Here is a 24422-nt window from a genome sequence, read left to right on the forward strand (position 1 = left end):
GTGTAAGGCTTATGTCCAGACCAAAAAGAGATATATGTGTGCGTGTATATATTTACTTTATATTTATATGTACAGTGATCCCTCAACTTACAATGGCCTCAACATACAATAGTTTCAACATACAATGATCTTTTCTGGACCATCGTAAGTTGAAATCAGACTCAACATACAATGTACAGACAGTCCAGATCTGTGGAACATGTCAATGGCTGGAAGAACCGACCAATCAGAATGGGCATTCGCTTGTAAAAACCCTGTATTACTGAAGTGTATGCACTGACTGGTGTCTGGTAGCGCCCCCTACAGTACAGGGAGGTATTACATCTTCTGTACTCTTTACCTGTATTACTGAAGTGTATGCACTGACTGGTGTCTGGTAGCGCCCCCTACAGTACAGGGAGGTATTACATGTTCTGTACTACTCTTTACCTGTATTACTGAAGTGTATGCACTGACTGGTGTCTGGTAGTGCCCCCTACAGTACAGGGAGGTATTACATGTTCTGTACTCTTTACCTGTATTACTGAAGTGTATGCACTGACTGGTGTCTGGTAGTGCCCCCTACAGTACGGGGAGGTGTTACATGTTCTGTACTCTTTACCTGTACCAGGGTTAGCTGCTCCTTTGGACACCAGGTGAGGGCGACTCCATTACTTTTTTAGGACACTGTGTACTGTACAGGACCCCGAAGAAGCTCCTGTCCTCTACATAGACCAGTGTTTCCCAAGCAGCGTGCCCCCAGCTGTTGCAACACTACAACTCCCAGCATGCCCGGACAGCCTTTGGCAGTCCGGGCATGCTGGGAGTTGTAGTTTTGCAACAGCTGAAGGCTCCTTGCTTGGGAAACACTGACATAGACAGTGATTTACAGCTCCCAGCAGATCTTTCTTACTTTTATATATAAGGATTTGCTTTATCTATATTAGTTATCTACTTATTTTTCTTTAATTCTCACTTTTTCCTATTTTTGGATGATATTTTGGTGGCTTCAGAACCAATTACCAGGTTTCCATAGAGTTCTGGTCTCAACATACAATGGTTTCAACATACAATGGTCGTCCTGGAACCGATTAATATTGTAACTTGAGGGACCGCTGTATATACACAATGGGAGACATATTTAAAAACCTGCGTCATTTACGTTACAGTAATATTTATCACTTGAAAATATGGGAGTTTTTCAGTTTCGCGTCACTCCCCGCCCCCCCCCCCCCCCACAATTTTGGGCTATGATGTAACATTGTGTTGCGCCAATTTAAAATCCATAAATAAACAAGTGGGTAAAATGAAATTCACATGCAGATATGTGAAGGATTGTCGCTGCGTTCGTCACATGTTGCGCTTTATTAGCGGTACTTTGGTAGAACTGTCGATTTTGCCGCAAAAAAAATGCTGCTGTAAGAATGGCGCGTTTTACAGCAATTTGTCTAATCATGGCAAACATTGCACAATTTTAATTTTACATTTTTTGGGGGATTCGGGAAAACTGCAGAACGGAGCAGAACCGCAAAGCAGCAAAACCAAACAATCCTCCAGTTCAATACTTATAATAGTATTTTCCAACATCAAAATACAATACTGTATATGACATTGAAAAAATAAAAAAATCATCATGTGGATCCGCTGGACCTGTGTGGCAGATGACTCGGTCCGAACCAAGGAGCAGAGTCTAAGGTGCCGCTGGTTTTCACCAGAGCCCACTGCAAAGCGGGATGGACTTGCTGCGGCAGGTGGCACCCAGGTCGATATTTGTTCTGTTAATTTATATTATGTTGCACCGTACCTTTAAGGAATGTACTGGATATCTGTGAGGAGGTATGATGCAGAGTACCCATGTGACCCTGATTGCCCAATGGGAACTCCCAAATTGCCCTGTATATAGTGTAGGGGGGGGGGTGGAGCTATTCAGTCAATTCTAGTTTCAGTTTCTGCTGTGTGCAGAGTTCCATGTGAGCTGCAGTGTGGAAAGGAGTTGGAAGAATTGTGAGTTGATTCCAAAGAAAGTCTACAGAAAATTTCTCATCAAATCAACCCCGCCATTCTGCATGTATTCCCCGCACAGGAGTTGGTGAGTTCATACCCTGAGGGTGTCAGTAAATTGGACCTTAGCAGAACCCTAGTCAGCATGGGATATCTCCAAGTCAATTAAAGTGGGTGAAAAGCACCATAAGTCCCAGCAAGGTCACAGGGCTCCCACGGGTTACACTGCAGCCCTTCTGCTATGCTCTGTACTGAGAGTATTGTACTATCTGCTCCTGCCTCAGTAAAAAGACAGTTATCCATAACCTGACATCGGTGTGTTTATTGCCACGTGCCTGACCCAGGACAAGCCTTCTCCACCTCGGACCGTGTAGGTTAATGGTGCCCTGGCATCACAATTTGACAAGTATGTCTTGCACCCCTGTGTCACCACAGTATTAAAATCAGCACAAAGACTGTGCCCATTGGAAGCTTCTAAGCGCCAGATGGAGGCATGTAAAGCCGCCACCACTGGACTATGGAGCCGAGGAAACGTGTTAAGCCAAATTACGGATCACATTTATCGGTCTGGCTTCTGATGGATGAGTGAAGGGAGATTATGCTACAGGGTTGTTCTGCAGAGGTCAGCCCCTTAGTTCCAGTGAAGGGAAATCTTAAAGGGGTACTCCAATTATGCAAAACTTATAAGTGTCTGACTGCTGCAATCTCCAGAACAGGGTCCGTCTCTAATCTCTGAGTGCTCCAGCCCCACTGGTCTCGGAATGATGGCCCACTCAGCCAATGACCGGCCACAGCAATGTCCCGCCTCAGGCAGTGATTGGCGGAGTGGGCTGTCACTCCTGAGATGAGTTTGTCTCAGAAGGTGGGTGCAAGAGCACTTAACGTTAAGAGACTGGTTCCATTCTGGAGATCGGGGTGAGGGTGTGGACATGCCATAAATGTTGGAGAGGATGGTTCCCCTTTAACTATATTGACAATGCAATACAGAAGCATCCTGCAAAAACACAGTCACTTTATCTATGATATGAATCAGAATGACTACACGTTGGAGGCTTCTGCTGGAGATGTAGGTTGGGAGTATGTCAGGTTGGGAGTATGTCTCGACATATACAGTATATACCTCTGACGTTAACAGCAAATGATATGCAATAGCAGAAAAAAATTATACAGAAGAAGCGCTGCAGTTCCCAGGTCAATCCAAAGGATGATCAAATGTATGGAAAATCAATTGATCTTTAATGATGCGTTTCATTGTTTGCAAACCCCTTTATCAGTTTCATCTGAAAATTCACAAAAAATAATAATAAATTGTTACTTTTTTTAAAAAAAGACTAGGATTGGCTGGGGTCTCAGTGCTGAGACCCCCACCAATTTCTAGATATAGACAGTTGAAGTGCGCAGTAGCGAGCTTCACTCCCCGGCTCGGTGCTCAATCTGTTTCATGGCTGGAGTTGGCTCCATTATAATCTATAGAGTCCGTCTCCTGCAGTGAGACAGATTGAGATCCGTGGGGGTATCAGCACTGCTACCCTGACTGATCAAAACTTATGACTGTGATGCATGGACGAGCTGCACAATGCACAGCAGCACAGGCCAGCAGGCCATCAGAGAAGGTGACACCAGTGCCAGCATCAATGGATCTAATAAGGCAAATATATTCACAACTGTTCCTTAAAGCGCACCTGTCATATCATAGAAAAATATAATGCTTCCATATTTTACACACTAGGTCATGCAGATTCTTTACATGTCTTTTTTATGTGTCTATCTTATGTACTTGGCTCACAAATCCCTCTTCTCTTCTGCTCACTCATTCAGACATCCGCTGCTTAGGAAGGGGTGTGTCCGAGGCAAGCACTTAGCCCGCCCTCACTCACCACGCATTCACTTCCTCTCTGAGTCTGCTGTACTGTGCTGGGTCTTTTTATCTAGTCACTGCAGGCTGCTCTGCAACCCCCTCCTCTCTGTTTTCATGCTGCAGTCTGATAGGACCGGAGTGAGCACAGAGGAGTGCTAGTCCCACCCTCGCTTCCTGGAGGAACCCCTAGTGGTCTTTTTTTATTAGCCATGATTTCTATAAAAAAGGAGATAACATTTTTTATGAACAACAGAAGAAAGAGGAGTCCAGCGTCCAGAAACTCGGAGGATAATATTTATTCACCAGATGGTCATAACAGGAACACAGGGTACAGTGACGCGTTTCGGCTTTACAACAAAGCCTTAGTCATACACAACATGTAGTACAAAAAGACCGGGTTTTATACATGTGGGTGGGCGGACATGACGCAGTGGCACACCTGCACTGACAGGTGGACGTGACGTCAAAAGCCACACCTACACAAGATGGTATAACCACCCACATGTAGAAACCAATGGCAACCGCCACTGCAAGACATGTAAAACATAAATTAGAAATCCATAAAATTGTATAAGATTTATCAAATTTTTTATGAAGTATATAATAAAGGTTAATGTCTTGCCGAGCTGTACAACATATTATAAGTTTTCAAATCTGACAGTGCTCATTTAATTTACTCAGACTTGATACACATAACGCGTTTCGAGGTTGCGCTACCCCTTTATCAGATGCACAGTTGGCATAAAACTTTTGCTGCTCCCTGACTGCTCGTGTTCAGTTGCCGCCTCCATAGCTGCCTATTCAGCCCATTTTCGATCGCAGCTCTGGTGACTATTCAAAAGCAGCTACAGAAAGTTCTGAAAAGTTTCTATTACTTCTTTTGGGGTCATCAGAACTGTGATCGATAGGGGGCTGAATAAACTCAAGTATTAAGACGGCAATTGTACACGAGCAGTCACGTAGCAGTTTCATGCCAACTGTGCATCTGACGAAGAAGTAGCAAAACCTCGAAACACGTTTGAGTGAACAAAGGAACGGTTGTGAATATATGCCTTATGAGATTTGTGATTGCACCAAAAACATAAATTTTTTCCCATGTTGTCCAATGCTAACACAGCGCCCCCCCTTATAATAGGAAAATAACCCAGCTCATGTCCTAGATGCATACATCTTTCCAAAATCAAAATGTACTAAATTTCTGTTGCAAAATGTGCCACTTTAATTAAAAAAAAATTTCTTTCACTTTTCTGACTACGACACCTAGTCCCCCTCATCTCCCCTTATGTGTTACGGAAGATCAGGCTGTCCAGGCATGCTGGGAGTTGTAGTTTTGCAACAGCTGGAGGTGCACTGGTTGGGAAACACTGGTCTATACCAACCTGGAGCTTTCCAGACATCGCAGAACTACAACTCCAAGAATTCCTATAGGGGTTGAAGTTTGCAGCAGATGTGCCGGGTTGTAGGTTGAAAGGACATGTACACTGCTCTAATAGACAAAGGATAAGGGCTGAAATGTCGACAAGGACTAAAGCATCCGTCTTCTCAATGATTCAGACGAGGAGGTCATGAGGCAAGCGGCACTTAATGGGTTAACCTATAGCTCCCATTAAAACTCTTTACGGCTAATTGATGAGATTCCAGCCGGTTAGATCCGCGTTATTAATAATAACATATTATATGGCGAAATGATGTGCGGCCTCCCATCAATGACTTCTGGAACAAATCTCGTCCCATTTACCCATTAACCATCATTAGGTAATTGCGTCGCTTTGTCATCGCTGTAAAAAATGTTTTTTGTTTTTTTTGTTGCTATTAACAGGTGACGACCAATAGGGGAGGCCATTATTCCTGGCAGACCTATTGCCACCCAGCTGTCCCGTACAATGGCTAAAAGGAATGCGGGGTGACAACCATTATTCTTCATATCACATCTACTGTGGAAGTTGTCGTCTGCTTCTCCTGTGCTCCCGAATAGCAAATCCGTCTAGTATTGCGGCAATATGGAAGCAAGGAATGTATGTTTTTCTGTTCAGGACCCATGACTATGTTGCAAAACTACAACTCCCAGCATGCCCGGACAGCCAAAGGCTGTCCGGGCATGCTGGGAGTTGTAGTTTTGCAACAGCCGGATGCACCCTGGTTGGGAAATCATAAGTGCCCCCCCTCATCTCCCCCGCATGTGTCATGATCATTAGTGTCCCCTTCATCTCCCCTCATGTGTCAGTCATTAGTGTCCCCTCATGTGTCACGATCTTTAGTGTCCCCCATATTTTCCCTCAAGTGTCACAATCATTATTGTCCTCTTATCTCTTCTCACGTGTCACAATCATTAGTGTCCCTCTCATCTCCCATCATGTGTCATGGTCATAAGTGTCCCCTCATGTGTCACAATCATTAGTGTCCCCCTCATTTCCCCTCATGTGTCACGATCATTATTGTCCTCTTATCTCTTCTTGTGTCACAATCATTAGTGTCCCCCTCATTTCCCCTCATGTGTCATGGTCATTAGTGTCCCCTCATGTGTCACGATCATTATTGTCCTCTTATCTCTTCTTGTGTCACAATCATTAGTGTCCCCCTCATTTCCCCTCATGTGTCATGATCATTAGTGTCCCCCTCATCTCCCGTCATGTCTTATGATCATTAGTGTCCCCCTCGTCTCCCATCATGTGTCATTATCATTAATGTATCTTTCATCTCCCCCTCATGTGTCACAATCATTAATGTATCCTTCATCTCCCCCTCATGTGTCACGATCATTAGTGCCCCCCTTATTTCCCCTCAAATGTCACAATTATTATTGTCCCCTTATCTCTTCTCGTGTGTCACGATCATGGAGGGGCAAGCTGTGCATAACTAGCTTGCCCCCTGACTGGTGAGCAGTTAAGGGGTTAAGAAATGTACAGGCAAGGTTTTTTATCCCCCTCCCCCGCCTGTAAAACTTCCCAGTGGCTACAGTGGTATGTCCCATGGGTGGGGGGGAAGGAGTGCACCAATCAGGGGTTTAAATAGTTTCCCGGGCTTTCAGAGGCCCTCCCCTGGGTATTTATAGCTGTGGTGCCTCCCTTCCCCCCTCAATCTGCCCAGGACCCGGAGTTTTGACTGCTGGCTGGTATGTGGCTTCCCCTTATTTATGGCCTGGATGGAGCAGGAGGGTGAGGGCTGGCATGCTGGCTTGTGGCTGAGCTGTCCTCCCCTCCTGTTGCACCCTGGCTGTTGCACCCTGGCGTTGGGTTCGGGAGGCTGGCGGACCTCTCACAGTCCCGCTCTCCTTCCCCCTGTCCTGCCCGTTCCTTTAATCCCCTTCCCTGTCCCGTTCCTTTCATCTCCTGCCCGTTCCGTTAATCTCCTGCCCGTTCCGTTAATCTCCTGCCCCTTCCTTTCATCCTTTTCTCTGCCCGTTCCTTCAGTCCTCTTACCTGGCCTTGAGCCCCCTTCCCATGCGTGCTCCTTTTGAGCGCGCTTTGCCTCTTTCCCCGTTACTGTCCCCTCCGCTGCAGTGGCGGCCCCCTGGGTGGCTGCTGCTTTTTTTTTTTGCGGGCTTGCGCAAATGGACGTTTATTAACGTCCATTTGCGTGTCCCTAGCTATTATGCGCGATCACAAGTTGAGCGCGCATCATAGCCGCGGGGTCCCGGTTGCTATTAGCAACCAGGACCCATGCTAATGCCGGACATCGCCGATCGGGCAGATGTCCGGCATTACCTTTTTGGATGCGGCGATCAAAGTTGATCGCCGCATCTGAATGTGTGTATGGGAGTCCCGGCTGCTCAGTCGGGCTGATCGGGACCATCGCGATTAATCGCGATGTCCCGATCAGCTGGAACGCAGCAGGAGGGTCACTTACCTGCCTCCTGCGCGTCCGCTCGTGGATTGATTGCTCCAAGCCTGAAATTCAGGCTTGAGCAATCAATCACCGATGACCCAGATCATTGCCATGTTAACACATGGCAAGTGATCTGTGTTAGGTACTGTGTGTGCAGTGTTGTGGCTCCCTATGGGAGCTATAGCATTACACACACACACACACACACACACACACACACACACACACACACACACACACACACACACACACACACACACACACACACACACACACACACACACTTATGAAGATCAATTTAACCCTTGCCATTAAACGTTGGATCACTACTCCCCCCCCCCCCCCCGTACATAAAAAATAAATAAAAAATAATAAAAAAATAAATAAATAAATAAATTACTAAATAACTGAATAAATAAAATAAAATGATTAAATAAAATATAAATGTCTGTATTACATCAAGCATATACACCTATACGGTATCGCTGCTTGCGTACATGTCAGTACTATTTAAATATATCTTCGATTGCAGTACTCCTTCAATGGCGTACGCGCCAAAAAAAAAAAAAAAATAAATAAATAAATAAATAAATAAATAAAAATTCATGAATAAATAAATGAATTATAAAAAAAAAAAAAAAAAATGTATAAATAAATACATACATAAAAAATTATAAATAATAAATTACAATGATATGAAAAAGTACAAACTATATAGATTTCAATGCACATACGCATGTGGTATCAAGGGCCACGTGCGTCAATGTCCGAACTATCAAGTTATACATCCTCATTTGATTGCATGGTTTGCGGTGTAAGCGCAAATTAATAATTACATATATATATTCTACAGTTCCATATAGCGTATTTTGGTCGCTTTTTATACGTAAAAAAAAAAAAAAAAAAAAAGAATAAATAATCACAACTCTAATTGACACGACAATGGTACCGCTGTAAACTTCAGATCACGGCGCATGGTTCTTGCAGCCACTGCACCCCGAACCCTCCATCACCTCTCCTCTGCTGCTGGTTTCCCGGCGCCATTCCGGGCGGCGGCAGAGTACCCGCAACCAGGTGGTCTCCAGCGTGCCTTGTCCCGCGCCTGCGGTGGTGAAGTGGTTCCTCCATCTTTTGTGCCTTCTCCATCTTCTGGACTTAGTGAGCGTTCTGTTGCGGGGGGCAGTGGTGGCTCTATTTTCGTGCCTGCTCTTGGGGTTTTGGCAGGCCAGTTGTCTTCAGCTGGCTAGGCTGGGTTGGTGCCCTCTCCTTCCCTGGTTAGTGTGCTTATGGCTGTTCAGGGTAGTATCCGCCTTTTGTTCCTGTGTGTTTGGTGGGTTTGGGTCTCGGATATAGGTGTATGTCTATGTTGGTCTCTGGTTGTGAGTTGGGTACGTCTCTTCTTGACGGGGTGCTTTGGTGTGGCTGGATGACCGGGTTTTGTGGACTTAGCTCCTGAGGCTTGTTCCTTATCCTGAATCGGTGGCACCCTGTTACGGTTTTGTTTCTTTTGGTTTTCTCCCCCCTTGGTTTGGTGTTTCTCTCCGTCACTAGTTGTAGTCCCTCTCCGCTGCTCTGTTTGTCCTAGTGTATTGTCTGATGTTTTCTCCTGTTTTGCTCCCGATCTCTGGTAGGCATGGGACTCCTGTATGTCGTGCTGGGTGCTTTAGCTGATGTGGCGGTGGGTAGGTTTTGCTTGGGTTTCAGTTTGTCTTTCCTTGTGGGTTCTTCTGTTTGTGGTGGTTTTTCCAGAGGGGGATTCTCCTGTGCTCTACGCTTGTTGGGGTGTGGTTTGTTGTAGTCTTCCGCATGCCGCGTTGGCGTTGGTCTGCAGTTTTCCTGTGTACGGGGAGTGTTTGCATGTTCTCTGTTTTGGTTTCCTCGGGGCTCGCTAGGTGCCCCTGTTCCGGTCCTTGTTGGTTTACTGTATGTTCCGCATGGATTATGGTTCTGGGCGGAGTTTTTTCCTGCAGGTTGTCTCTGGCCACCGAGGGTGTCTGGTATTTGTGCCCCCGCATATGTGCCCCTGGTACGCTATGGGCTGACATTTCGGTTGGTTGGGGTTTTTTCAGGAGTTGGGCAGTGGACTGGCCTGCTTTCAGTTCCCCATTGCAGCGCACGGGGAGCTCGCTTTGTTCTCTGTTGTGGCTGGTTGGGTCGGTTGTTGGTGTGGTGTTTGGTTTTCCAGTGGTGCTGCGGTGGGTTTCTGCCATGCTTGGGGTTTTGTTTGAGCTTTTCCCTTGGTGTTGGTTGTGGGACTTTGGGTGCTTGCTTCGGCAGCTCATGTTTTAGACTTGTAACGTTACTGTGTGGGTTGGCATGGCCCCTGTGCTTGGTTGCGCGCTACTTTTGTGATGCTTTTCTTCTTTTCTGGTGTGTGATTTGAGTGATCAGGGGGCGTGTTTTCTTCCTGTGCTCTGCCTGTTGCATCTAGTGCTTCGCTGTTTGGAGTTACGATTTCTTTCAGGGCTACGCTCCCTGGGGTCGGTATTGGGTGTTGACGTTTTGTCCCGTTTTCTCTGGCTGTAGTTCCGGAGGTTTGCTTGTGCGGCCGGCCCGTGGGTCCTTGGGGAGAGTGGTGTAATTCTTGGTCCGCTTTGGTGGCTCCTGCGGTTTGGTCGCACTCACGGTACGGCGCTAGCGAGTGGTTAGTGTTGGTGTGGAGGCAGGGATGTCTACAGTCGAGGAGGGTCCCGGAGGTTCCAGAGGGTCTGTGGACGGCGGATAAAAACTTAAAAAAAAAAAAAAAAAAAAATTAAAAATTTTGGTTTCCATACCTGGAATGCCCCTTGATGTAACCTTATAAGGCTCTGATGTTTGATTTACTGTTTCGTTTTAATAGGATGTGATAACGGAAGTTATCTGCTGTGTCACCTCTCCTAGGAGTTTCGAGATTTGGGCAGTGTTCTCAGTGTATCCAAATAACATTCTGAGTATGTGATGCTGGGATCTTCACCTGTTAATGTGAATCACCTATAAAAAAATAAATAAATAAATAAAAAAAAAAAAAAAAAAAAAAATTTAAAAGTTGGTTGGCTTTCCCGCTGTGCTGCGATCCAGTGGGGTGCGGTTGGCGCACGGCACATGGCAGGGGGTGATTTTCTTTCTGCTTTGCAGGTGGTGTATACCTAGGGGCTGGGCCCACGAGTGGGTGGCCTTGCTGTCGGCGACCGGTTTTTTCCTATCATTTTTGGGTCGCTTGGTGGCGGCTGCGGGTCGGGTTTTTGGTTTTCGTTTTGCGTGATTTTTCTGATCCGAGATTTTGCGCTAGCTTTTTTCAGGGCTATGTGGTTGGGGCACTTTTTCTTTCTCCTCGTCTCCTTCCATGGGACTTGGGTGTCCGTGTTTTTGGGTGCCTATTTTTTGCGTTTCATGGAAAAAGTTTAAAATAAAAAAAAAAATAAATAAATAAAATAAAATAAAAAAGGCCCGTCGGTCCGAGACTGTTTAGGCGATCCGGGAGACGCAGCTCGTGCTCCATGACTGTTTTGTGAGTTCGGGGTTTGCTCTCTTTTTGTATCGGGGCCGGCGGAGGTGGATGGGGTTTCCGGAGAGGGTAGCGCTGCACGTGGGGCGCGGGCGTTCTGCATGTTATGTTGCTATTTTCGCCCAGTTTGATCTTTCCCATGTGTGTTTTTGTTTTAAGAGCGGCTTTCCGCAAGGTGGTGCGAGTGCTGCAGCACTCTTCGGTGTATGGGCGAGTCTGAGAGAGAAGTTCACACGGGTTATTTAAAATTAAAAATAAAAAAAAATAAAAAATAAAATAAAAAAATTGAGAAAATTAAAAATTAAAAAAATGGTCCTGGTGGCAGGTACCTCGGATTTCCTGGAGAGGAAATGTGTTGAGCGGATTTCCTGGAGAGGAAATGTGTTGAGCGGATTTCCTGAGGAGGAAATGTGTTGTGTGTGTCCGGGGGGCTGAGGTGGCCCCAGGTGTTGGCTATCCAGTTTCTCTTGGGTGGGGGTCGGAGCCCAGTGTAGGGCTAACTGGTCTCCTCCGTGGCGGTAAGAAGACGGTGAAAGCGGGGTCAACCCGGGGTAGACCTCCACACAGGACAGTGTGGCAGCACCTCTCGGGTTGGTAAGAAGCCAATCGGTGTCTTTGTTACAGTTAAATTGTTATTTATATAAGTAATTTTATAAATAAAGCTGTGGCCGATTCCCACCCACGGAAAAGTTAAATTGTTGTTGTATCAGTTATTATTTAATTAATTATTGTAATAAGGGGGAGGGGTAGTTATAGCCTGCTAGGAGCTAATTGTGTCTCAGCAGTCTGGAGGGGCAAGCTGTGCATAACTAGCTTGCCCCCTGACTGGTGAGCAGTTAAGGGGTTAAGAAATGTACAGGCAAGGTTTTTTATCCCCCTCCCCCGCCTGTAAAACTTCCCAGTGGCTACAGTGGTATGTCCCATGGGTGGGGGGGAAGGAGTGCACCAATCAGGGGTTTAAATAGTTTCCCGGGCTTTCAGAGGCCCTCCCCTGGGTATTTATAGCTGTGGTGCCTCCCTTCCCCCCTCAATCTGCCCAGGACCCGGAGTTTTGCCCTCCCTCCCTCCCTTTTTTGTATCTCTGTTTATTGTAAGTCACAGCTTGGCGGTAAGAAGACGGTGAAAGCGGGGTCAACCCGGGGTAGACCTCCACACAGGACAGTGTGGCAGCACCTCTCGGGTTGGTAAGAAGCCAATCGGTGTCTTTGTTACAGTTAAATTGTTATTTATATAAGTAATTTTATAAATAAAGCTGTGGCCGATTCCCACCCACGGAAAAGTTAAATTGTTGTTGTATCAGTTATTATTTAATTAATTATTGTAATAAGGGGGAGGGGTAGTTATAGCCTGCTAGGAGCTAATTGTGTCTCAGCAGTCTTAGTGTCCCCCTCATCTCCCATCATGTGTCATGATCATTAGTGTCCCCCTCATCTCCCATCATGTGTCATGATCATCAGTGTCCCCCTCATCTCCCATCATGTGTCATGATCATCAATGTCCCCCTCATTTCCCATCATGTGTCATGATCATTAGTGTCCCCCTCATCTCCCATCATGTGTCATGATCATTAGTGTCCCCCTCATCTCCCATCATGTGTCATGATCATCAGTGTCCCCCTCATCTCCCATCATGTGTCATGATCATCAGTGTCCCCCTCATCTCCCATCATGTGTCATGATCATTAGTGGCCCCCTCATCTCCCATCATGTGTCATGATCATTAGTGTCCCCCTCATCTCCCATCATGTGTCATGATCATTAGTGTCCCCCTCATCTCCCATCATGTGTCATGATCATTAGTGTCCCCCTCATCTCCCATCATGTGTCACGATCATCAGTGTCCCCCTCGTCTCCCATCAATTGTCATGATCATTAGTGTCCCCCTCGTCTCCCATCATGTCTCATGATCATTAGTGTCCCCCTCGTCTCCCATCATGTGTCATGATCATTAGTGTCCCCCTCGTCTCCCATCATGTCTCATGATCATTAGTGTCCCCCTCGTCTCCCATCATGTGTCATGATCATTAGTGTCCCCCTCGTCATGATCATCAGTGTCCCCCTCATCTCCCATCATGTGTCATGATCATCAGTGTCCCCCTCATCTCCCATCATGTGTCACGATCATTAGTGTCCCCCTCATCTCCCATCATGTGTCACGATCATTAGTGTCCCCCTCATCTCCCATCATGTGTCATGATCATCAGTGTCCCCCTCATCTCCCATCATGTGTCACGATCATTAGTGTCCCCCTCATCTCCCATCATGTGTCATGATCATCAGTGTCCCCCTCATCTCCCATCATGTGTCATGATCATCAGTGTCCCCCTCATCTCCCATCATGTGTCACGATCATTAGTGTCCCCCTCATCTCCCATCATGTGTCACGATCATTAGTGCCCCCCCTCATCTTACCTCATGTGTCACGATCATTAGACTCCTCTTCATGTGTCACAATCAGTAGTGTCCCCCTCATTTCCCATCAAGTGTCACGATCATTATTGTCCCCTTATCTCTTCTTGTGTCTCATGATCAGTAGTGTCCCCCTCATCTCCCTCTCATGTGTCCCTCTCATCATTAGTGTATCCCTCTTCCCTCATCTGTCACGATGTGGTGTCCCAGCACCAGTGGCTGTCCCGTGGCTTTGGACTGTCACGGGCAGCTTGGCAGCTCAAGGTGTTGGGCCCACTAAAGTTCTGTTGATGGGTTAATTATATATGTCCTGTAATATCAGAATAATATATTTTTCTAAATTCATTTAATTATTGTTCTATGTATTAATTATTATTAATTATTGTTTTATGTTTTCCATGTTGCTGTGCCTTTAAGGGTGCTACCCATGAGACCCTGCAGTGAACCCCATGTGACCCTGCCTGCCAATGAGACCCCAACAGTCTCCCCTGTATAGTGAGGTACAGGGGAGGAGTTAGCCATTTTCCCCCTAGCATGGCTCCTGAACCACAGCATTGCTCAGGTGTGCTGTGTGTTGTGTGCTCTGAGGAGAGGCCTGCGTCTACTCTTATCTCTATACTGGTCATCCTGCAAGAAAATACTCGCGTGTGGGAAATTACTGCCCCTGCGGAGAAAGCTACAGCATATTGGCAGGATCCTAGCGACCAGAATTCATTCATTCATTCAACTACTACAAGTCTCTGAACGGCAACAGTGCTCCCAAGGGGTTGCGCTGCACTTTAGCACCAAAGACCAGTTGTCTATGCAATTCCACCTGCATTTGCTCAGTAAAGACAGTTATCCGTAACCTCACATCGGTGTGTTTATTTGCTCAGGAGAAGCTGTCCCTATACCTTCGGACCGTGTAAAGGAAAAAGGTGCCCTGGCATCACAACGTGCACAGGTATTTCTCCTAACACCTCCGTGACACCATCGTCACAACTAATGCATCTGCTTTGGACAGTTGCTGACACGGACAGAGGTGGCAGCAGAGAGCACTGTTGTTCATACTGGTAAGAATGACACAACTTCCTCTGTAGTATACAGCAGCTGATAAGTACTGGAAGGATTAAGATTATTAAATAGACATAATTTACAAATCTGTATCACTTTCTGGCACCAGTTGATCTGAATTTTTTTATTTTTTTTTAAGGTCAGGAATGGCTTAGTCCTCAAGGGGTTAATGGCAGTAATAATCCTCCAGGCGCACATTAGTCTTCCACACAACATTTCATAGATAGGCTTCTCGTTGTGGGCTGATGATGATGATGATGATCGTCGGACATTATAAGATAATTAACAACCCGAACAGAATCTGCAGACATGAAAAATGATTCTCCTCCTGCATCTTATGGCTTATTCCAGAGGGTTAAGGCAGCTCTTATGTGTAGATGTCATTAATGGCGATTATCTACGAGAGCGTCACCTCCACCGACTCCACGCTGCCTGCTGATTGCCTCCATGATTTACTGATGGCTATTCATGCTTCTAAAAATACACCGGAAATCAGTTTGCCTATTCCCCTGCGGGGATATCGAGTATAGATCTGTTATGGAGAGAACAAGAAGAAGCCCTGGGAAATTTTTCCTTTGGCTATTAATATACAGTGACCCCCCCCCCGGACCTACGATGGCCCCGACATACGATCATTTCAACATACGATCACTCTCAGAGGCAGCATCAACATACGATGCTTTTGTATGTCGGGGCCATCGCCTAAATGGCTATCCGGCAGCGCAGACTGCTTCAGCTGCCACCGGATAGCCGTATACGGTGCCCCGTGTGCTCCGCTGATGATCACTTACCTGTCCTCGGGGCTCCGGCGCGTCCTATTCGGGATCCTCTGCATCGCCGGCGCTCTCCATCGTCGTCATCACGTCGCTGCACACGCCGTCCCGTCATCCAATAGGAGCGGCGTGCGTAGCGACGTGATGGCGGCGACAGAAAGCGAGGATGCCGGGGAAGCAGAGGCCTTGCCGGAGCGTCGGGGACACCCCGGGGACGCGGCGACAGCGATGGAAGGCGACATCCAGGGCAGCGGTGACGAACGGTGATGGTCCGGAGCGGCGGGGACAGGTGAGTACAACTTCCTATGCCAGTGGTCTTCAACCTGCGGACCTCCAGATGTTGCAAAACTACAACTCCCAGCATGCCCGGACAGCCAACGGCTGTCCGGGCATGCTGGGTGTTGTAGTTTTGCAACATCTGGAGGTCCGCAGGTTGTAGACCACTGTCCTATACTTTCCATTGCACGGATCCCTCAACATACGATGGTTTCAACAAACGATGGTCCGTTTGGAACGGATTACCATCGTATGTTGAGGGACCACTGTACTTGCTGCTACTTATATATCTCTAACATATACTGTAGCGCTGTATAGATGTTGTCATCATTCAACGAGGCTCAAAATGTAATTTCCCTATCTCAGACACACAAACATATGACTCCATTGCCCTGAGGGTTTGTTTATTTGTGGGATGAGTCGCACTTTTTAATGGAACCACTTGATGCAACATATAAACTTAAAAATAAATAAATAGGAAATTGGGAAGCAATGGGAAAAAAGTATATACCAGCCATTTTTGCACGATTATAACAATACCGAGTTTATATAGTTTTGGTTATGTTTTACCACTTTAAAAAAAAAAAAAAAAATTTAAAAAGTTTTACCCTACCGCAGAGCCATATGAGAGATATTAGAAGTAGAGCAGGAAAAAACCCTCAGGTATGGCGCTGCAGACTCTTGTAGACAGATGAGGCGGATGCCAAAGGTAACAGGAAAGTCCTCAGCACGACATTTTATTAAAAAAAACAATAAAAATGGACAAGATTACGCGTTTCGGGAGGATCCCTCCCTTCCTCAGATCAGGATCAGAGAGATTGCTTTTTTATTTTTACAGGGTGAGCTGTAGTTTTTATCGGTGCCATTTTAGAGTAATGGGCACACAACTTTTTGACCCTTTTTCTATTTAAAAAAAAATTTGGGAGGCAAGGTGACAACCAGAAAGAAACAATTTCACATTGTGAATTTTTTCTTCAGATTTAACTTGTTATTATTATTATTTTATTTTTTTTACATTCGCCACAAAGAATGAATACCAATAGTTATTTATTTATTTATCTATTTATTTATTTCAATAATATATGAAAAATGTTTGTTTGTTTCTTTGTTATTTTGTAATATTTGCATAAAAAAAAAAAAAGATAGTTCTTTTAGTCCCCTTGGGGACTTCTGTACTACAATGGCAGGCCTGGAGGCCTTTACTTGCAACGGCATCGCGGTTGCCGCTGGGGTTCCGACCACTGGTACCTCCCGCAATCTCCAGAACAGGGCCTCAGGTTTTTGTTATAAATGGATCACCTTTTAAAAGGGGTATTCCAGGAAAAAACTTTTTTATATATATATATATATATATATATATATATATATCAACTGGCTCCAGAAAGTGAAACAGATTTGTAAATTACTTCTATTAAAAAATCTTAATCCTTTCAGTACTTATGAGCTTCTGAAGTTAAGGTTGTTCTTTTCTGTCTAAGTGCTCTCTGATGACACCTGTCTCAGGAACCGCCCAGTTTAGCAGAGGTTTGCTATGAGGATTTGCTTCTAAACTGGGCGGTTCCCGAGACACGTGTCATCAGAGAGCACTTAGACAGAAAAGAACAACCTTAACTTCAGAAGCTCATAAGTACTGAAAGGATTAAGATTTTTTAATAGAAGTAATTTACAAATCTGTTTAACTTTCTGGAGCCAGTTGATATATATATAAAAAGTTTTTTCCTGGATAACCCCTTTAAGCGCCCATAGAGAATTAGCAGGGCGGTGAGTTTCTAACAAGGAACTAAGGCCCTGTACTGGAGATTGTGGTTCTGTTGATAGGCGATAAGTAAATTTAAGTCGGAATACCCCTTTAAGGTGGATCCACGTGTGCTGCAGGGATGTACTTAGAAAAGTAAAGATCCTATGAATAAAATAAAAAAATGCCCTTACGTTTGCACCAATGGCTAACACTTGTGGCTCCTTTCACTGGATGTCGAAATGGTCTTTAACCTGGTCGATTGGGAATTCATGTTTACTACTATGGAATAATTTGGGATTGGCCCATGAAGGAAACACTGGATTGCAGCCCTCTAATCCGATTCATGGGCCCAACTGCAGATAAACAGGACTCTTTCTAAACTATTTCTAATCTGAAATGGCCCCTGACAGGGATGCCCCCTGTCCCCAATGTTATATATACCCTGTATGGAGCATCTCATAATGGCCATTCTGAATAATCCCGACATTTCAGGCCTATGATAGCCTTCTACTCCGTTAAAATTCTCAGCTTTTGTCAACGATTTATTAGTCTATATGAAACATCAATGTTCAGAGAAAAGGAACGGAGCACTCACCTCTTCAGTACTGCAGTCGTGTAAACGTCCACTGTGTCCTGGTTCATCTGGCTCAGTCAGGATGGCATCAACCGGTGGCAGTTGTTACAAGGCAGAGGAGATAGCTGGACAACGGGCGACAGTGTTTCGCACCGACCTGGCACTTTCTCAAGCCCTTACTGGCGTCACTTTGTTCTCCTGTTTAAATAAAGTTGTACGCGCAGCAGTGACGTAATCAGATGTTTCTATGAATGAATGGACACAAGAGAGGGCGTTACATCATCTTCAGACATAGTAAACAATTACAAAAAGGGGGAACGATCCGCAGCCTGTGGTAAGTATAAATCTAGATCTCGCTTGTTCTTTTATTAGAATGCTCCAAATTCATTTTTGTCATTCAAGTCCCAATGGTTCAGTCACATTTAGCCGAATGATCCATAATGACTCTTTCTGTAATCGACATTGGTGGTCGATCTCCCCCTGTTGGTGAGGTCTCAACCCTTTCTTTCCCTACAAACTTTAGGCAGGATCCGTCGGAAGCATGGTGTGTGGTCATGTGATTTATAAAGTGGGTGGCCCCTATCCCTGTTCTTAGGGAGCGTAAATGTTCTTTAATCCTCACTATCATTTGCCGTTTGGTTTTGCCTATGTAGAACATGCCACGTGGACAAACCAGGGCATAGACCACGTAGGGAATTTTACAGGTGATGAATTGATTGATTGTGATATAGTGGCCCCCTAACCCAATATTTTTTACAGTCAATAGTTGAGTGCACACAGTACAGTTCCCACACCTATATGAGGCTCCTATGGGGCTGCTTTATTGAGCCTTCTTGAATTCAACTGTTGTTTTTTATTATTGAGGGATTTAAGCAGTGTTCCTTTTGTGCGGTTCCTACAATGAGAACTCGCAGCAATTGCTGCGATTGATGGGTTTCCCTGGAATGAGACCTATGCTTCAGCTTCCATTGACATCGAGAGCCTGTACATCCGCATCCCCATGATGCGGGTGTACAGGCTATCCGTGAATGCCTCATATGTACTGATAAAGATCAAGATTTTATTGTATTCTATACTGAGGCATACTATTTGTGCTAAACAATAATACATTCAAACACAAGAACCAATGGTACATTTAAAAACAAGGGACTATTTTTGAAAGGAATTTTATTTTCTCCTCCATTAACCCTTTCATACGACACATAAAGCTATTTTTACGCTTTGTCGATTATATTTTTGTAATATGGGACGGGGGTGAAAATGATTTTAACGCTTTTGTGAACTTTCTCAATCACGCTAATAACGTCAACGTGGCATTTACTAGCCACTTTGGTGGCTCCACACTAGAATTCCTAGATGTGGAAATATTCGTGAAAGAGGGATCTTTGGTGACCACAGCATTCAGGAAAAGCACCTCCAAGAATGCATTACTTCATTTCAATAGTTCACACCTTCCAAAAGAAGTTACCCCTATGGCCAATTTGTTAGGCTTAAACGACTAAACAACAGCAATGAAACTTACCTTAAACAAGCCGAAGAAACTTGCAATACGACTGGCCAATAGAGAAATTGATTTCTGAAGCTTTTACTAAAGTTGAGACAAAAACAAGACACATGTTACTTAATACCAAGAAATCCCATAAGAAACAAAAATCTAGATTCCCATTTGTGTTTGACAACAGCCCAATGAACAAATCCATTAGGGATGTGATCAGACGCAACTGGTATATCCTAGAACAGGATCAAGACTTGAAAGAACTAGTGACTTTAGACATTAGATGGGAAACTTGAGGGGGTTCGCCTAAATCTTGTGAGATCGTTGGCTCCTTTTAGATTCCACGAAGGTAATTCTTTGCCTTAGTAAATGGGAAAATAAATTGGACCACACTTTCACTCCTGTAGACTGTTCCAAGGCCTTCTTCCTGAGCCATAAGATAACACTATCTGGGAAAACTCAAAGAAACCAACTACAAAGTACACTCACCATGGTACCGAGTACCGTCACTCTTCTGCCTAATGCTGTTAATGTGGTCAGGCTGAGGGTACCATGCTCCACAAATGGTGGGAGAGCCCTCTCAGCTTACCTTTTTGGGTGAAAGTTATTGATTCGGCACATAAGGTTACAAGTATTAAAGGGGTACTCCACCCATAGACATCTTAGACATAAGATGCCTGATCGTGGTGGTCCCACCGATGCGGACCTCCGCAATCTCCCTGCTGTACCCAGAGTTTGTTTAGAGTGTCGGGTGCGGTGCCGGAGGTTGGTGACATCACGGCCGCACCCCCACTCGTGACATCACGGCCACGCCCCCTCAATGCAAGTCTATGAGAGGGGGCGTGGCGGGTGTCAAACCCCCTCCCATATAATTGCATTGAGGGGGCGTGGCTTTGACGTCACAAGCGGGGTGTGGCCATGACATCACGGGCCTCTGCCCCGCATTGACAGTCATCCAGCAGGGAACAAAGCCCAGCGGAGGGACCCCCACGATCAGACATCTAATCCCCTATCATTTGCATAAGGGGATGAGATGTCTAGGGGCGGAGTACCCCTTTAAATTGCTCAATGACCCTGCACCCTTATCTCTTTCACAGAAAGTGGGAGAACTGTGCCCAAATTCCTATACAGATTTTTCCTCTTAGCAGCTAGAATGGTCATTCCATGATTGTGGAAACACTAACGTCTCCCTACAGTAACTAAGTGACTTCTAGTGGTGCAAACACCCCGAGCAGATAAACAAGCCCTACAATGGTCCCTATGGATAGGTTCCCTCTATACAGGTCCTTATGGATTACTATACCTAAGCTGATCCTTATTGGAGTGTTTATTTGGGTCCTTTTACCTCCACACATTGGAAACTGGATCCTTAGTTGTTTCCTTATATTTTTGTACTAGTTTGACATCTTTTTGGTTACTTATATGGGTATGTGCACATATAATGTGACCACTCAATAGGGAAGTATGTTAATGCGAATGTCTTTTTGTCTTCCCCATTACCCTGCTTGGGTTGTATTGTTGTATCTTATACTCTGCTCATGATTATATACAGTGATCCCTCAACATACGATGGTAATTTGTTCCAAATGAACCATCGTTTGTTGAAACCATCGTATGTTGAGGGATCCGTGCAATGATAAATATAGGAAGGTATACTCACCTGTCCCCGCCGCCCCGGACCGTCACCGCTGCCCTGGATGTCGCCGTCCATCGCTGTCCCCGTGGTGTCCCCGCCGCTCCAGAGCGTCTCCGCTACCCGGGATCGTCGTTCCTTATCGCCGTCATCATGTTGCTAAAAACGCCGCTCCTATTGGATAATGGGACAGCGTGCGCGGCAACGTGATGACGATGATGGAGAGCGACGGCGATGCAGGGGATCCCGAAGAGGACGGTCCGGAGCGCTGGGGACATGTAAGTGATCATCACCGGACCCCACGGGGCACCTTAAACGGCTATCCGGCGGCAGCTGAAGTAGTCTGCGCTGCCGGATAGCTGTTTATACGATGGCCCCGACATACAAAAGCATTGTATGTTGATGCTGCCTTCAACATGCGTATGTTGAAATTATCATATGTCGGGGCCATCGTAGGTCGGGGAGTCACTGTATATATATATATATATATATATATATATATATATATATATATATATATACTTTTTTCCCGAGTTGGGCAATATTTTGCCCCCTCCTCCCCTCTTCCTGTTACCCTCTTTTTTGCTTTCTATATCCATCTGGTTGTTTTTGATTTTGCAGAAGGACAATAAAAATCTTAAATAAGAAAAAATTTGAATGTCCAGTGGTTGCTCTCCTTATATGTTCTTGTGTAGGTGGAATAGCAGCAAGGCCTTCAAGCTGGTACCCCTATTAATTTACAACCAAAGGGGAGGGGAACATCCTGCCTTAACCTGCTCTTCCTTTTCTAAGCCATCTGTCACGTCCCTTCCTATAAAAGTGATGGCCGTAACAGTCAACACAATAAACTACAAAAAACAGACACAGGTCGGGAAAAGTCAGGAGGCACACAAACTAACAGAAATAATACTAAACAAACACACAATGAAGTTAAAGTCAACTAGCCGAGTTTTCAACAGGAAATGTCGAAGTACCAAGACGCAAATACAGTAGAGAAGTTAGAAAGCAAAACCGAGATTAAATAACAAAAATCAGGAATCACAGGGAACACAATGCTAGTTACTGGAGACAAACTCTTTCGCAGGCAAAGCCTGGATGAGAAAGGCCTCCTTAAAAACACCTGTGTATCTTGCAGAAGGACTCTGATAGGCAGACACTAACAACACCCAGATACACAGGGGCGTAGTCCCAGCAACCAAGATATACAAAACTCTCAGGACAGATTAATCCTACGGGTTAATTTTAGTTGCTTGGGTTGACTCTATGGTACATGTGCCCATGTGCTGACAGCTAGGCATGGTTCACACACGGGGAATTCTGATGGCAGCCGTCGATAGAACCGGGGAGGACATTGCCATCCCCATAGATGGCAATAAGAGCAATTTTGAGCAAGATCATTCTTTCCGCTGCAGCATTTCAATGGTGAAAGCTCCATCGCTGACATTCCGTAGTGTAAGCTGTGCAGAAGAATCCCATTGACAGCAATGGAATTTCAAAGCGTAATTTTCTAAACAGAATTCCACTCGGAAATTCCATAGAATGAACCCAGCCTTACTATACACTATGTCTGCTCTGTGTAGCATTATAATGTATTGTGTCTGTATCCTCTATTCAGCTATTATGCTCTATTATAATAGTATTAGATATGCCTGTGTTTAGCAAGTATACCCTGGACTAATATCTCTCGCCTGTTTTTAGTAACCATAGTACCATATCTTGGCCAAAACCTCCATAAGCACATTATCGCCCGCATTCCTTTGTCCCATTAAGTCTATTGTGTCTTTCTTGTCTGCTCAGCTAATCTGCTCATCATCCTCACGAGCTGGATCTTAGCTCTGGCTGCCGTACAATCCTCTCCCAGAATGGAAGTGATGCCAGAGCAAGACGTAAGGCGTCTCCTAGAACACTTCATGTTGGATCTTCACTGTTGGAAATGCACTTGATTTTTATTATGTATTACACATTTATTATATCTTTCACATAAAAGACTATTAATAAAGGGAACTGTTTAAGGACTTTTGTTATTCTATGTATAGAATGTAATGTATGTCCTGTGATTTGGGGTGCTCCATACATCGTCTGACCACCTGGATTAACAGTGATATGGCAGGCCACAATACGCTGCGGTATCGCTAGTGCCGGACTGGCCTACCGGGATATCGGGAAAATTCCTGGTAGGTCACATGTGCTTGGCTGTCCAATGCATTCCCTTAAAAAGTAGCGTGGTCTGGCCACCGCCGGCTCCCACTAGCATGCATGGTCCTAACACTAGTATCAGGACCTTGTATGCAGCTACCCTGGCTATCACCATACTCTAGAAGAGACTCTGGGTCATAGGGATGGAGATTCCAGCATCAGTGTATTCTTGGGATGAAGCTTCATAGAAGATCATCAGCAGCAGATAACTGCTTAGACCATGGTTGCTTTCGTAAAATAACCCCTTTCTTGATATAGACCCCTCTCCCACTCCCTTTGGCTTTTCATCGTCATCAGCAGCAATTCATTGCTTAGACCAGGGAGGCTTTTGTGATCCTTTCTGCTGACATAACACCTTGCAAACTTACTGCATCAATAACACCCTATCCTCGCACTTACCATATGTAGAAGTGTACTGTAACTGATCCCCAGCAGAGTGACAACCTGTTCACTCCAGTGCACTTTCAACAGCACTGCGACAAGGAAAAGCTGAGAGGAGTAAGTGCTTTGTTATCCTGTGAATGGCCAGAGAAGTACGGTAAGGGAAGTACAGGTGTGAGTACTGCTGACAAACAACTTAGACCAGTGTTGCTGTGACAGGCCTTCCAGGTTCACCATGAATCTTGATGAACCAGTGAATTTTTACAAGTCTCCAGACCTAGTGAACTGTTCAAGAAGACATCCATTATGTTGCATGTTTATCAATGTTCAAGTGTGCCAATGGTCAGTTTTTGTATGAGCCAATGGAACTAGGGGGGAGATTTATCAAAACCTGTCCAGAGGAAAAGTTGCCCATAGCAACCAATCAGATCGCTTCTTTTGTGGTGGCCCAGTACGGGAGTTGTTACCCCGTACCCTTGCTGCCCTGTCAGGCAGCCTCCCTGCAGTGTCCCCTGGGCCCTCCCTGCATCTGTTCTACTGTAATTGTATATTATCCCCTATGTTATGTATATAAGAATGTTGTATCTTTAAGAAAGGTTAAAGGGGTTCTCCAGCATAAGGTGATTTTAGTACGTACCTGGCAGACAGTAATGGACATGCTTAGGAAGATTGTGCGCTTGTCTTGGGCTAAATGGCTATGTTGTGAGATTACCATAACACTGTGGCTAGCTTTCTGTGAACTTGCATT

At 45.2% G+C, this 24422-nt stretch overlaps 2 long non-coding RNA genes across 4 annotated transcripts in view; one reads left to right on the plus strand and one right to left on the minus strand.

Moving 5' to 3' along the window:
• The first annotated feature begins 1914 nt into the window (after positions 1 to 1914).
• Positions 1915 to 23095, plus strand: LOC130283324 (uncharacterized). 2 transcript variants are annotated; one of them, XR_008846649.1, is made up of 3 exons: positions 1915 to 2068; positions 14431 to 14607; positions 22895 to 23095. It is a non-coding gene; the product is annotated as an uncharacterized LOC130283324 (long non-coding RNA). The 2 variants fall into 2 exon arrangements; XR_008846648.1 differs by lacking the exon at positions 1915 to 2068 and adding an exon at positions 5667 to 5853.
• Positions 14759 to 24422, minus strand: part of LOC130283326 (uncharacterized) — a 49592-nt gene continuing 39928 nt past the window's right edge. Inside the window, exons 2-4 of one of the 2 annotated variants that reach the window (XR_008846652.1) lie at positions 19492 to 19557; positions 17991 to 18214; positions 14759 to 15140 (exon numbers count right to left, since the gene is read on the minus strand). This is a non-coding gene — a long non-coding RNA (uncharacterized LOC130283326). Of the gene's footprint in view, positions 15141 to 17990; positions 18215 to 19491; positions 20170 to 24422 lie in introns of those variants that run through there. The other variant, XR_008846651.1, reaches the window with a different exon arrangement.

The sequence above is a fragment of the Hyla sarda genome, chromosome 7 (genome assembly GCF_029499605.1).
Source record: "Hyla sarda isolate aHylSar1 chromosome 7, aHylSar1.hap1, whole genome shotgun sequence".
In the NCBI taxonomy this organism is placed as follows: Eukaryota; Metazoa; Chordata; class Amphibia; order Anura; family Hylidae; genus Hyla; species Hyla sarda.